This window comes from Drosophila subpulchrella, unplaced genomic scaffold (genome assembly GCF_014743375.2).
Source record: "Drosophila subpulchrella strain 33 F10 #4 breed RU33 unplaced genomic scaffold, RU_Dsub_v1.1 Primary Assembly Seq39, whole genome shotgun sequence".
In the NCBI taxonomy this organism is placed as follows: domain Eukaryota; kingdom Metazoa; phylum Arthropoda; class Insecta; order Diptera; family Drosophilidae; genus Drosophila; species Drosophila subpulchrella.
This window is the reverse complement of record NW_023665611.1, coordinates 913,274-927,847: the sequence shown is the minus strand read 5'-3', so window position 1 is coordinate 927,847 and position 14,574 is coordinate 913,274. Positions and strand designations below refer to the sequence as shown.

The window sequence follows — 14,574 nt, the reverse complement described above, 5'->3', positions numbered from 1 at the left end:
AGTGTATCGACGATGGGCAATCCTCAGCTGCGGATTCACTTTGTGGCTCTCCCTAACCCCGTTGGAAAATTTTCCATGTGCACGTGATCGATCCCTAAAATTCGCGTTTTGGCCAATTTAAACACTGGCCGACTTATCTGGAATCCTGAGGGACTACGTATTCGCTCTGTACGAACTATCGAGCTACTGCTGCTCTTGGTTTTTGCCTATTTAATTGCTGCTGCTCAGTTAACTACCGAGGGAGAGCCGCTGAAGCGGTTACAAAAGGAGCGGCTTTTCTGTCCGCTTAGATAAGAGGAACGCTGTGGGAACTCTAGGCCTTAGGTCACGATGGGAAACTGCTGGTGCTTGGTTGACTATTGAGGGTGCTCCTGTGGACGCGGTGGGCGACCGCGTGACTGCTAGCACGGCTGCCGGAGGGTGCTCCTGTGGACACGGTGGGCGACCGCTTGACTCCAAACACGGCTGCCAGGGGGTGCTCCCGTAGACACTGTGGGGATCCGTCGATCTTCCGGCGTTTTTTTTGGGCGCGTCCCTCGATGGCCGTGCTACCCAGCACTTGCGGCAGCTGCGGGTGAACAATACGGCTCGCTAATCCAATAGGATTCAAGAAAATCTGCGAGGCGAACGCCGTCAGAAACCCGCTAAGCTCGGTTATTATTTTTCAGCTTACCTAGGCAACCGCCAATATAAATAAATATTCAACTCGATTTTCAGAACACTTGTTTGTGTGTTTTTTTGGACTTAGTGTGCCGCACTCGAATTAAACGTGTGTGATCGCTTTGAAAACTTTAAAAGAAAAGAACGTGTCCGGAATTCGGATGTGGGTCTGTAAAGTTGGCCGCATTGCGACTGTTGCAGCTGATTTATGCCAGCTGATCTAATGCAGCTGCAGCTGAGGTCCACTAATTTGGCAACGCAAAGCTAAGTGCCTATGTACCTCTGTATTTATAGAGCCTACTTTAAGGCAAACTATATGTATACGTGCTCGCACAAACGCTTCAGGCGCTGTTACAAAAACCCTCCGCCGAAATCCAGCTAGGGTATTTGCACCAGATACCCTAGATGGATACCGCCTGAAGCTAGGTCACTGGCGGATATCCTTAGCATGATAACAACCGACCTGTGGATCTTCCCAATCGTAATAGCAGTTACCCAACTTCTTGCGCACCCGGGCCTTGACAAATGAATGGCCAAGCTTGGCATTGTATCCAGATTGGAAGCAACTCTGCTTAAAATTACGTCGAAACACCTCTTGACCGGCTTTGAAAGATACTACCTTCGACCGAAGGTTGTATCTCTTCTCATTTTCATCATACATCTTCTGCATACGTTTCTTAGCTTCAGTATGAACAATCTCGAAAGAGTCCGGACGGTTAAACAGTACGGAACGACCGTCGAGCAAGTTAAGCTTTCTAAGCAGAGAATATGTTGTACCCGATGTGACCATATGTTGACCATAGACCATATAGTAAGGTGACGTTCCGATACTGGAATGCACCGAGGAACGCAAAGCGCAGCTAATCTTACTCAACTTTTCGTCCCAGTCCTTTTAATAAGAACGTACATAAGCCCTGATTCCTGAGATGACAGAGCGATTAACGCGTTCCGAAGCTTTAGCTTGAGGGGCATGCACAGCTGTTAATACGTGCGTTACTCCGTACAGTTGCATTAGCTTTTTAAAACCAAAAGCACGAAACTGGGAGCCGTTATCTGAAACAATGGTCTCTGGCACCCCGTATGTCATAAAAAGTTCACTCTCAAGATAGTTTACTACTACAGCGGTATTTATCTTTTTTACCGGCTTCAGGAATACATATTTCGAGAAGTGATCGAGCACTAAAAAAATGCCAACATTTCCGCTTCGAGAGCGCGGAAAGGCTCCGAGGAAATCAAAAAAAGTCGCTGGAAGAAGCGTTGTGTTTCCGGAGCTTTTCCTAACGGCGGGCGCAGAGAACAATTCGGCGACTAAGTGGATTTGCACACTTCGCAAGCATTGACATACGCTTTTACATCTTTTACTCATCCGCGCCAATAGTAGTCTCTCAATGGTCTTATGTATCCCGCCGTGCGAGCATAAAGGACTGTCATGAGCGCGAACAAGGACTTCTGGGATAATTTCTTTGGGTACTCATAGCTTCCATGCATACTCATCATGAAGGGTTTCTCCCGTCAGATGTTCTGCCTTTCTATATAAATACCCACTATCGACTTTCAAATCAGGGAAATTGGCATCGTTAGCGATAACACTATCGACTAATCCCTTGTAACCGGCAGACTTGAAATGACTAGAGCTTAAATCGACAAGTAGCCCATCTTGTAAATCTATAGCAGCAAGCTCGTCTTCGTTGACTCTAGAAAGTGAATCGGGAACTACGTTCAAAGAACCCTTTCGGTGATCGATACTTGAAACTTGAAACTTGAAAGGTTGTAAAGCAATCGCCCATCGACCCAGTCGAGAATTTTTCGGAATTTTTTCCGCCATCACCAATGATGTGGCCTAAATACCGTACACGTCTTATGCAAAAATGGCTTTTGCTAACGTTGATTGTTAAGCCTGCTCTTTTGATGTGCACAGCCAACTCTCTGAGCACCTCCAAATGAGTCTCGAAGCTTGACGAAACCACCAGTAAGTCGTCTACCACCTTGTCCATCAGTCTAGACACGGTACTCGTCGCATTGCAAAGGCCAAATGGCATCACCTTGAATTGGTAAAGCGGCCTACCGGGAACAGTAAAGGCCGTTTTGTCGCGAGAGTTGACTTCTAACGGCACCTGCCAATAGGCATCCTTTAAGTCTAAGCTAGTAATGAACTCTGCCTTGGAAAGTCGACTCAAAATCCCGTTTATGCGAGGCAAGGGGTAAGCGTCTTTTTCTGTGAAGTTATTTACCTTTCGGCAGTCAAGACAAATTCGGATTTTACCAGGCTTGCTTACCATAACTATTGGCGAAGACCAAGCACTTTGCAACTCCTCTATAACGCCTAACTGTCAAATTCTGTCTATTTCGGTATACATAGCCTTTTCTACGGCCTGCGAAACCGGAAAATGACGTTGTTTTATGGGTTTTGCGCTACCCACGTCTATTGAGTGTGTGATTAAATAAGTCTTCCCAAGACCTTCCTGCGTGAAAGATGATTGATTGATAACTTCCAAAAGTTTTTTTCTCTGGTCTTCGGATAAAACATGGTTATCGGCACTAATGCTGTCACTGGCTTCAACTTCAGCTAACTCTACTTCCTCTTTCGCTAGACTTTTGGGAAGAAGGTCGTAGTGCTTTCAGAAGTCTATCCCCAGATATGTCGTGTTTCAGAGAATGCACAATGTAAATAGGTAAACATTTCTTAACATTTGCGTATTCTATCTCAACCTTGATCCGCCCTACTATACGCTGAGGACTTCCGTCAGCCGTCATAGCATTCCTTTCCCTCGCCCTAAAAGGCACATTCCCTGCCTCTACTTCGGCTGCTAAGCTGCCCCCTACACAACTAATAGACGGCCCTAAATCGAGAAAGCCATACACAGTACGATCCAACAAACGAACCGGAACAAATGTTCGAGGATCTCGAGCTGCATAAGGATTAGCACAAATGTATTCTAGGACGAGTTCGCAACGCTTCAGGGTTTGCCAAAAGGTTTTCATACGCCTTGATCTGCGCTATTTGCGCTTTTGTAAGTCAGGTAAATAATTGATTTTGTGATTAGCTTGTGTTCTTCCAAATTTTGTGATGGAGCAGAGAACTATTATTACTAACTAATACATCTAAAGAAATGGGTTTATCGACTTTAAGCAACGTCCTTCTTACTCCATCGTTGTCACTTGATTTCGTAAGGCACTCGAAGGCGTAGGTCTGAACGGCGGCCTCGACGTGCCGGCCTTGGAGTTTTTTGCGCATTTAGCACAACTTGGCTTATATGTGTTGGGAGCTCCACAGCCATAACAGAAAACTCTCCTCTCGGCCAAACCGTCCTGGTATCTGTGGCCCTCTTTCCGAAAGTTCCAACACACCAGTGAAACACCTCTGTTTCTAAATCTGTCTCTGCTTCTTGCTCGCTTCGCTCCTTAGAGTCTTAAACTATTTCTGAGATCTCTCGCCTGAATAGGATGGCTTTTGCATACCCATCTATCTTCTTGACTTCATCCAAGAAGACCTCGCGTCTTCTACAAGTTTCTCTCAGCTCTTGAACCGTTTTGATCTCTACGTTAAGAATTTCATGCCTAATCTCTGGGCGTAAATTATTCTTTAGGACTCGTACAAGCTTACGAGCAGACCAAGGAACTTCTAATTGATCCACCAATCCCGATATGCTATCGTAAAAGCTGTCGAAAGATTCATTGGTCTTCTGCTTCCGATTTCTAATGAGCTCTTCAACATCTACATCGTCCCTTTCCTCCCGAAGTTGTGTACGTAAGGCGAAACACAACAAATCCCATTGTACTCTGCTCACGGACTTGTGGTAGCGCCAATAAAACTCATAGGGTTTACCTTCGAATAGAACACTGGCCTCAACTCTATATATAAAGTTGTCCACTGACACTCCGACTCCAGAGTACTTCAACTTCCACCAATTCAGGATCTGAACAACCTTATCCGGCCGGTTGTTCAAGTCAGATCCAATGCTCCTGTGAGAGATGATCCAGCATTGTTTGCTGCTACGTTATCATTTCGGTTGTTTAAATTCCTCTCGTAAGGTCTTTTTTGACCTTCCGTAGCGCGTGAAGACGAAGTAGGTCTTATTCCGCTATTATCATTTTCATTAGCCGGGGTTGCGGCCAATCGTCGAAAGCTTTCTTCTACCGAACTCTGAACTAACTCTACTAGTTTATCTGAAAGAGTCGTGAGCAATCTCCGCTCCATATGTAACCAACTACTCGACCCCTCAAGATGGGGTTGGCTGCCTCACTTCTCACTGCCCACTTCTGTGGCTGAGGGTTGGATCAAAACCTCTTCCAAGATCAGACCTTTAGCACGCGTTTGTGGACCAGCTGGCCTACAATGCACTAGGCAAACGGGACAGTTTTCGCTCCCCTTGAAATGACTCTCAATACATTTCTTGTGATACTCGTGTTGACATGAAGTAATATACGAGTCCGCTGCACCTCTTACTTCCCTCTCGCACAACGGGCACACTGGTGCCGAAGCGCCCACTGGAGAATGTATCATTTTAGAAAAGAGCAACTGACGATCGAATAAACAACACTATAAATTGATGCTAAACGCGTACTTTAACTAAAGCGAAAAAGATATCTGATCAATAATCAAAAGATACTGATTGAACTCTGCACCAGATGTCCAGCGTGTCGAAGGGTATTAATATTTATTGTTTACCGAAATTCTCTTCGTTGAGATTTAGATTTGAGGGGTTAAAGCAAGATAGTAAAATATGATTGAAGATAGTTTGAAGATAATCTATTGAATTATTCCGGACAGAACGCCGTTCACAATAAGCACTGACTGCATTCCAGGCCTCTTCACATCAAGAAAACTTCATACAAAAGCAAAAAAAATTACAACTTTGAGTGGTTATGACACTCCCTTTATCAAGAAATTGAGCGTGCTTGCGACGACATACGAAATTAGATCTTAGACAATGGGGAGAAACCGGGAGAATGTAAACTAATTCCAGTAGAAAGATAGATTCAACTAAGAGAAGGAAAAAGGAAAAGGAAAATTCGGTAAACGAGTCGCCGATGTTGTTACGCATGTGGCCCGCCCTACCTAAGATCACTGGATCCAAAATTTGATTCGCGTAATCCCTTTAGATACCCTTACGACCGCATCATCACCTGCAGAGTTTCAGCGAAATAATTACTCCATGGTTTCGTTTAAATCCATTTTAATAATCTAAATTAAATTTCATGCCTATGTTGCCAGTGCGGGTTACTCCCCTTTCGACATTGGGAAAAGACATAAGTGGAATACAATTGCAAATGTCAATAGCCGAAGGGAATAAGAAGAGGCTATGTATACTATCGATGTCTAATGACCCAAAAAAATCCAATAGTTTGTTCTCCATAAACAATTACAATCACTAGGTACGCATAGTATGAGGTAATCTTAAATTTTAATAAAGGCTCTTAATATATATAAAATATAGAGAAATTTCATTGTTGATTCCATAGATAAGTTTTACTTTATGTTTTAGAAAGCACTTACTCTACAAAGGAAATATCTTCCATTATTTGGTTCTAAATGTTGATCTTATTTTCTCTCAGTGTATTCACAGCTTAATTTTATTTCCTTACTAGTATTATTATTTATTTATTTATATTTTTTACCGTTCTTCGCGTTCGGCCTTAGGACGACAAATGTTTTACTAATGTTCATATAAATCTCCAATTTAATCCGCTTTTAGCTGGTGTGCATGTTCTCTTTAACTTTTGTTTGGCCATTTTATTAATCATTAAATTCGTATGCCGAGTATAAATTAACCAAAGAATATAAAGTTTTGTAGTAACTTACTTAGTGTACTCTCCACGACGAAAGATCGATCTCCCGAGCGGTGACTGTAAAAGAATAGCGACTCTGGTTCGCAAAGGGTTAAATAAATACAGAGCATTCATATGTTTTAGTCAACCAACTATTTTCTTAATTAATAATTCCTAAAACCGAACCCGTTACATTATTATATTTTTATTCTTTCATTCGGTTCTACCTACGCCTATATTTTCTGTTCCTAAAATAATTTTATTTTATTTAATATTTAATTTAAATTAATTTCAAACTTTTCTCTCAGTGCGTCATGCTGTGCAAGTTATATGACACATTATTTAGGGGCTCTTACCCAATTTATAAACCACTTTGAGCCGAGAGCTAATTTCCAAATAACTCTGACAGACCCGAGATAAATCCGTGGTCAGCTATTTCTGTCAACCAGGCCTCCGAATCATTCCCACCCAGATCAATTTCACGCAGCCCAAATCAAACGGATGCTGTAAACATCCAGTCCGCTAACGTAAACAAAAGATCCCCAAAGCGAGTCCCGAGTCCGCTAACGTAAACAAAAAGATCCCAAAAGCGGTCCCTAAACTCCGCTAATGTAAACACCAATTTCCGGCCAAGATTGGACTTCGAATTTAATTGGCAAATTGCATCATCCTATTTTCCGACTCTCTTGAGTCATTCTCTTTATCAATTTTTGGGGATAAAATCTCTTAAGCCGAGGTTTGATTATTGATCATTGAACCAGAGAGCAGGCAGTCCGTTTTTGAGATCCGAATCGAGCAGAACAATAATTCGAGAATAAATACAAGAGCAGTGAATTAAATAAGTTCGACCTATTGTAAAATTGTAATAGTGAATAAGTGATTGTTAAAAATAAAAATAAATTTTTTTAATCAATTCACTAGTGAGAAACTTAATTGGCGCCCAACGTGGGGCCGTGTGATTAAAAAATTCTAAAGCAAAGCTTTTAAATAAACCCCAGAAAAGTTTAAAAGTGAAAAAGGAATTTTGCGCGGCCAACAACCCGATACAACCGACGAATATATAAAGCCTGTGTTGATAAAATTAAGGTGGAAATTAATAAATGCAATAATCCCCTTAAACTCTATACAACCGGCAAAAAAATAAAAAGTTTGTGTTGATCAAAAAATAATAAGGTGGAAAATAATTAATGGAATAATCCCCTTAAGATCTCAAATTACAAAATAGTGTTCGTAACATAAATTCACTGCTCGGACAAAATAAAAAAATTAAAAAGTGACAACAAAATTCATCGAAACAAATAACCATTGTGAAAAACAATTTAACTAAAAAAATATTGCGAACAAATCTTCGAAATCATCAACAAAAAGACATTTAAAGAATAAAGGCTGAAGTGCAATCCCTCGCCAAGAAATAAACACTGAAGAAAGAAGGAAGACACCAATTTAAAAACCCGAAGAAAGAAGGAAGACCCCAAGATACAGAAAAAGGAAGGACGACCCCAAGCAGGATCATCATCCAAGAAAAACGACAACCCCAAAAACAACGACAAGAAAAATAAGGAGGTCGATTCGTGAGCGATATAATCTTTTTTTATTATTATTATTATTTAATAAGAAATTTGTAAAAAGAAATATAATTATACAAAGTGGAAGAATTAATTTCTGATTTCGAAAATATTCTCAAAATGTCAGAACCTTCTACAAGCCAGAACGGAGCAAATAAAAGACTCCACATAAGTTCGCCTCAAGAACATCATCAGGCGATTACAACCAATACCATGTTAAATGTAGGAGATTTAATTAAACAAATTGTAAATTTTGAATTGAATCCATTAAAGGAAGAGATCGTTAACTTAAGATCGCAGCTTTCTCATAAAATTAAAACGGTTGAAGATTATCAGATAGAGATTATAGATCCAAATATAAAGTGCGACACATTATATGAGATCATCAAATCTGTTAGGGAATATAAAGGAGAAGAAGATAAATATGTAAGCTGGAGAGAATCGGCTGAAATAGCCATGGGGCAATATGCCAGAGGGAGTGAAAGATTTTATTCCGCCCTATCAATATTAAGAAACAAAATAACGGGAATGGTAAACGATGCCTTAACCCATAACGGTACGGTATTAAATTTCGATGCCATAATGGCCAGACTTGACTTTGTCTTTAGCGACAAACGTCCTATTCATATTATTGAACAGGAACTAAGTGTTTTGAGTCAGGGAAAATTATCAATTATGGATTATTATGGTACAGTTAATAGAAAGTTAACTCTACTTATTAATAAAACAATTATGACCTACGGGAGAAACAAACCGATAACAGCAGAAATGAATGAAAAACATAGGAAGACTGCTCTTAGAGTTTTCATTACCGGCCTAAACGGCCAAATTTCAGACACAATTTTCTCAATGAATCCTCCTGACCTACCAAATGCAATGGTCATAGTTCAGGAATTGGAAAGCAACAACATGAGGGCGCATTTCGCAAATAGTTTCTCAACCACTCAGAGAAAAAATAGTGAGCCAAACCCTGGTGGAAATGGTCAAACACATTTCAACCAAAAGCAAAGACAACAAAACAACAATTACAATAACCATCGAAATAGTAATAATTTAAGGTTTAATCATGACAACAACCAGAACAAAAATAATTATGGTTATTATAATCAGAACAAAAATAATTCCTGGAACCAGGGTAGATTTAATAATAACCAACAAAATCAGTGGAACACCTATAGGCAGCCACAAAATAAGCCGGAACCAATGGAGGTAGACGAGTCTATCCACGCTCAGAATGAGGCTAACAACGGCTATAATCAAGGTTATAATAAATATCAAAATAATAATTACAGTCAGAACAAGTGGGATCAAACAAAAAAATTTGAGACCCAGAACACTCAGCCAGGACAAGCCCAAAATAAAAGGGTACCAACTGGAACTGTTAACCAACCGGCTAACAAGACAATGAGACTAAACAACATTGAGGAGAACCATTTTTTAGACAAAAGTCAGGAGTAGGCTTACCCTACCTATTTAGAAATGACCCGAAAATAAATAAAAAATTAAAAATATTAATTGACACTGGGGCAACCTCGTGTTATATTAGAACTGGAGTTTACAAAAATAAGAATGAGCTTCCAATATACAAAAGAGTATCCACAGTGAATGGATATTCAATAATTAAATTTTATCATATGATAACTTTTTTTGATACGCGATATACTTTTTATGAAATAGATGGACTAGACTCAAATTTACTGGTCGGCTATAACCTATTAAAAAAAATAGGAGCGGTAATTGAATATAATGGAATAGAAGAAAAATTAAATTATGATAACGGAAACATTTTAAACCAACATTCTTTAACAGAAGAAAACACCATTATTCCATTAAAAGAATTTATATTAAAAGAATACTTTGATGAAAAATGGGTAATCAAAGCGAATCTAGTTTGGGATATACAAATCTGAACACGCCGTCGTTGAAAAATCCGACAAAAATAAAAGTTTGGAATTCAAAAATTGCGAACACGCCGTCGTTGAAATATCCGACAAAAATAAAAGTTTGGAATTGAAAAATTCTGAACACGCCGTCGTTGAAATATCCGACAAAAATAAAAGTTTGGAATTGAAAAATTCTGAACACGCCGTTGTTGAAATATCCGACAAAAATAAAAGTTTGGAATTGAAAAATTCTGAACACGCCGTCGTTGAACTATCCGACAATCAAAAAATAAACAACATAAAAATATCATCTGCAGATCAAAGAAAAGATCTGGAGAATGAAATATTAAATATTATAAATGAAGAGCATTCAAAAATAAATATGCAGATTCCTTTTAGGCCAGATATACGCGGTGAAATAAACACCGTAAATGATAGGGCCATTTACAGCAAACAATACCCTTATGCTCTATCAGCTTCAGATTTTGTAAATTCTGAAATAAGTCGAATGTTAAAAGAAGAAATTATAAGGCCAAGTAGAAGCCCTTATAATTCCCCTGTACTAGTGGTACCAAAAAAGGGTTTCAATGAAGATGGAACTCCAAAACTAAGACTCGTAATTGACAATAAAAAACTAAATGAAAATACTATACCTGATAGGTATCCAATGCAGGACCCTTCAGTGATTTTATCAAATCTCGGAAAAGCCAAATACTTTTCAACAATTGACTTGGAATCTGGATTTCATCAGATTCTCATGAACGAACCTGACATACAAAAAACCTCATTTTCAATAAATAATGGGAAATACGAATTCCTAAGAATGCCTTTCGGTTTGACAAACGCTCCTAGAATATTCCAACGAGCGATGGACGATATTTTGAGAGAACAAGTGGGTAAAACATGTCATGTTTATATGGATGACATAATCATATTTTCAAAAACAATTGAGCAACATTATAAAGACCTAATTGTCATTATTAAAATTTTGCTGAACGCAAACATGAAAATTTCGATTGAAAAATCAAAGTTCTTTAAATTAGAAACAAACTTTCTCGGTTACGTTGTTTCTCACAATGTGATCAAAACCGATCCCGAAAAAATTTCAACAATTGTAAAATATCCGATCCCTAAAAATATTCGAGAGCTTAGAAACTTCCTAGGCCTTACAGGATATTACAGAAAATTTGTGCAAAATTACGCAAAGATAGCTAAACCTTTAACAAAATATTTAGAAGGCCAAAACGGCAAAGTATCTAAAAAAGCATCACGTAAAACTTTAATTCAGTTTGATGATTCAACTGTAAGAGCTTTTAACGAGCTCAAAGAAAATTTAATTGCACAAGTAGAACTAGTACAACCGGACTATAATAAAAAATTCACCCTAACAACTGACGCGTCTGACTTAGCAATTGGTGCGGTTCTTTCTCAGGAAGGAAAACCAATCACATTTATTTCAAAAACTCTAACCAAAACTGAACAATTATACGCGACAAATAAAAAGGAACTTTTAGCCATAGTATGGGCTTTTAAAAACCTTCGTAATTACTTATATGGGGTTAACAACATCGAGATCTATACCGATCACCAACCTCTTTCATTTTCCATTTCTCAAAAAAAATCCAAATATCGAAATGAAAAGATGGTATTCTTTTATTGAAAGCTATTCACCCAAAATAATTTATAAGCCAGGAGCAACAAACGTTGTTGCGGACGCTTTATCAAGGATACAAATTAATAACTTAACGGAAAGTAATGAATCGGTCTCAGATCAAAATACTCAGCATTCAGCAGAGAGTAGTTTTGAGAATGTTATACAAGAAACCCGAAAACCCTTAACGGGTTAACGGGAGGTATACAATACATGAGTCGATTAATGTATTCGGAAATAATAGACATATAATAGAGTATGATACTCCAGAAAATTTAATATCAATATTAAGAGAATATATTCCACCCAATATAACAATAGGAGTTCACTGTACTCTAGAAGATTTTTATGGAATTCAAAAACCACTTAAAGACAATTTTATAAATACATTTTTATACACTAAGACATTTGTCCAGGATGTCGAAGACGCTGAAGACAGATCCGTGATTATCACAGAAACTCATTGTAGAGCTCATAGAGGGCTTGATGAAAATTATAAGCAAATAACTAGACTCTATTATTGGCCTAATTTATACAAAAAGCTTAAGGAATTTATAAAGAATTGCACAATCTGCAATCAAAACAAATACAACAGACACCCAGTACAGATTCCTATCGGTCAAGCGCCTATTCCAGAAAGAGAAGGTGAAAATTTGCATCTTGACATATATTACGCCCAAAATCGTATATTCATTACTTGTATAGATTTGTATTCGAAATACTTAGTCGTAAAAGAAGTCCCTTATAAACTTAATATAGAAAATAAAGTTTCAGAAATTTTACAACAATTTCCATTAGCTAAATTGTAATGGTTGCCTCAGGATGAGGAGCTGCTATTTCGCGATAAATAAAAGTGTTGCCCGTACGCGATACACAAGATAAGTTGTGATTAGCGATCTCTTCCTTCTACCCAGTTATGAGAACGGCGGGTGGAATCCTCTAGTGCCTTAGCTCTTTCGGCGATGGGGTGGGTCTGGGTGCCGTCTCTAACTGTCCATACATACTTTAGTTTTAGGATTCCCACAGAAACTACTTTATAGAACTTAACATGGAAAAGTAAAGAAACAAAAACAAAAAAAAAGAGAGCAAACTTTAAACCTACTACTGACAGGCTAACGTTTCACAAGGTCTTAGCTGATATTCGACACTTGCTTTCTCTACCCACCCAACCATAATATTTTCGGCTATTTGACGAAGATACCCAAGAGATACTTCCGATTCATAATTTAAGTTGCCATGTCAATTCAGGAAACAACACACCTTTAGCCGTTCATGATTTTCTTCAAGGTAGTATCCAAATTTATTTGCAAAGGGGCGTTGGTTGATTGAACATTTTCTTTCTTTCAAATAGGTAGTATTTCATTATCTTTAGTTGGATCTGATTCATTAGTGTCTACCGACCCCAGAAAATTTAACAAGTTTTCTTACGTATGTACAAAGTATTTGTTCGCCGGATTAAATTTATGGAATTGGATATCGGCAACATTATGGGGACTTTCAACTAAGTATTTATTTCTATAACTTCATTATTAAGCGCTTACAAATCAAGGTTTGAAAATTTGAGTGATATGGGGGCTAACCAGCATTACGATTCGTTTTTGGGTCCTTATTTTCTTGGGGGGGTTCGGAGTTATTAATATTGTGGAACCGAGCGAATCTCGATTTAAATTCGCACGAGATTAATGATACATTTACTTGGTTTGTTTTCTTTCTTTAGGGTAGAATACTTTCTAGGTAATAATCTTTATAAGCTTGTAAGCGGTCACCAAGCTCTCTGTATATATACGCATAACAGAAAACTAATAAAGCTCCCAATCGGAGCTTACACCACGCACTGTGGGACAACACCCGAGAGATTGGATCGGCTTACAAATAGATAACAAAATAGGTGTGCAAGGGCGCATAAGTATGACTCACATGGTTAAACTTCCAGCGTTGAAAGGCCTTCCAGCGTGATAGTGATGAGACGGTGTTGTTGTTGGCTGTAAACTCTATTTTAGCATCTACACTAATAAAGATTATAGGGGCTACCGATGATTTTGGTTCAGTGATGGTCGGGTTCCACAAATTATTAAATTCCGCCGCCACTATTCTTAAAATATTTTTCTTTGTTAGAAGGCTACGTAGAGTTAGAAGAGTCTCTGTTCTTCCGGGGTCAGCCGCGATTCCTAGGGGGGTAGTCAATCTGCTCGCTGTTCTGCTTCGAATCTGCTACGGTATTCCTCCGGGGCGTTAACAGATGGGACTGCCCTGACTGCCGGTATTTGGTGGGGGACGGATACGACCTCCCAGCCCCGTAAAATCCATACGCCAGACGACTAATACTGGCTCTGGCTACTGGTATTGGAGCTTGAGCTCGAACAGCCCTCGAACTGCCAAGAAAGTTGATTTAGTTTAGCATACGGATATACCAAAAGGGTGGCCCATACCTGTGATCTAAGAGGTTTTTCCAGAAAGTGAAAATACAGCAGCAGCGGAAGAGATCTTCCGGAAATGTTTCCACTACCCAGCACGTGTTTGGGGCACATGAGATTATGCCATTCCCGAACGGACTGCAATCTGCCACATCCGATAGGAAATTCTCTTTCACTTATGCAAAAACGACCATGGTTTGGGGTTTTGTGCAATTTAATTGGCGTGCTATACTTTATCACTGGCGCGTCGAACTTAACCTGGTAGCGTTTTTTTTTTAAGAGATCAATTAGACGACGGTCGGAGAATAATACTTTTGCGGGTTGTGAAAGAGACTGGTTGCATCCGCGTGGGCGTTTATATACCGAAAATTTCCAGACTCTCAAGCTTTCTTTCTTGGAACGTCATGGAAATTTGAACCCAGTTGGCGGCACTGAACAATGCAGCTGATACGCAAAAGCTAAGCTAAGATTACCCCTCGCTGCCGTAAAGTATACTTTAATAGGGGTTTGCTAAAACTATTGTTTTTGGTTTTTATGGCTGAAAAATGATAGGCGGGCATTCCGTTCAGAATGACGACCATTACACCACCCGATAATATTTCTTCTTTAGATGCAATATTAGCGGGAATTAG

At 39.0% G+C, this 14,574-nt stretch overlaps 1 protein-coding gene across 1 annotated transcript in view; it reads right to left on the bottom strand.

Annotated features, from left to right (window-relative positions):
- The window catches only part of LOC119561981 (gamma-interferon-inducible lysosomal thiol reductase), a 184,623-nt gene extending 170,918 nt beyond the window's left edge, over positions 1–13,705 (bottom strand). The window contains exon 1 of the mRNA XM_037875374.1: positions 13,446–13,705. The gene's annotated coding sequence lies outside the window, so the exon portion shown is untranslated. The remainder of the gene's footprint in view (positions 1–13,445) is intronic.
- Positions 13,706–14,574: the final 869 nt, after the last annotated feature.